The sequence below is a fragment of the Cibotium barometz genome, chromosome 32, assembly GCF_041138505.1.
Source record: "Cibotium barometz isolate CiBa-2024 chromosome 32, ASM4113850v1, whole genome shotgun sequence".
NCBI lineage: Eukaryota > Viridiplantae > Streptophyta > Polypodiopsida > Cyatheales > Cibotiaceae > Cibotium > Cibotium barometz.
In genome coordinates, this window is record NC_141077.1 from 27453834 (window position 1) to 27455108 (window position 1275).

Here is a 1275-nt window from a genome sequence, read left to right on the forward strand (position 1 = left end):
GTTGCTTTTCTCCTGAGTGAGAGAGAGAGGTCATCTTCTGACGCTGAATATGCCCAATCTTGCAATCACATCTTTACAAGGAATTTAAAAAAAGGTAAATAAAACTGTGTGGTAGTACTTGAGGCAATGTAACACTTGATAAAAGGAGCAATGGAGAAGTTCTTCATTTATGAAAGAATGTGTGGATGTCAACACATCCCTCAAACTTGAGTGAAGCATGCATGAATAGTAGCAAGAGCTGGGCATTTTAGAAAAGTATGGTGCTCAGTCTCCTGTACCCCATGGAGCATACCTCGCATGCCCTCTTAGATTTGGATCTACCACGCTATTGCCCAGTCTAACATGTCAAATGATGAGAGTTTGATCGCATGGCAACTAGCATGTGGATTGCATAGTGTGGGGAGATCTATCAAGAGGATTTGTGTGATGGGGCTTACGTGTGTAGTGCTGATGCTTGAATCCATTTCACCTTTCCCACAGTCAAAACTATCGGTTAAAAAATACTTCGATGACAAGTAGGTGTTACGCATCCCATCTAATAAACCACCATTGGCTATACATCATTCACGCCCAGTTTAAGAGGTTGCTTTAGTGTCTTTGGAACCTTGCACAAGCTCTTAGTTTCTTCAGAACCTTGCGGTTGGCTTCTCATACAAACTTGCATAGTTAACATATTTGAGCTTGATGATGTGTTCACTCAGCCTTTGTATTCCAAGGACCTCAACAGACAGGCTCCCCATTTTAAGGAGGTAGATTGAAGAGGGACTCTGTTGTCTTGAGAAATTTATGAGAAATCTCTTCTAAATCTTTCTGCTCCATCCAAGTAGACATTCCTCCCACTCCATACAGTACTACAGGTAAAACCATGGTATCGAAAAGGTACTTAGGAAGCCAATGTTTGGTCTCTTAGCCGTATGCACCTTTAGTCTGGCCACACAGTACTATCACCTATGATTTGAGGGTACTTCTAGGCCTAGATATTTGTATGCGTGCAGTACTTTGGTCCTTTCAATGTTTTTTTTTTTGCCACATTGCATACGTAAGTGTTCCAAGACATCCATGTAAGCTTCTAGGCATCCTTCATAGAGTGAGTTATGAGAACCACATAATCCACATAAAGAAGAAGAATATAGTAGTTGTCCCAATGTCTAGCTTGAGCATGTTCTCTTGTTTAGCATGGTCAAACATCAGCTGAGTGGGTGAAAGAGGGCATCCCTGTTTCACACTAATGTCACTTGCTAAAAATCTCTCAAATTCTGTCTCATGCTTATGTTG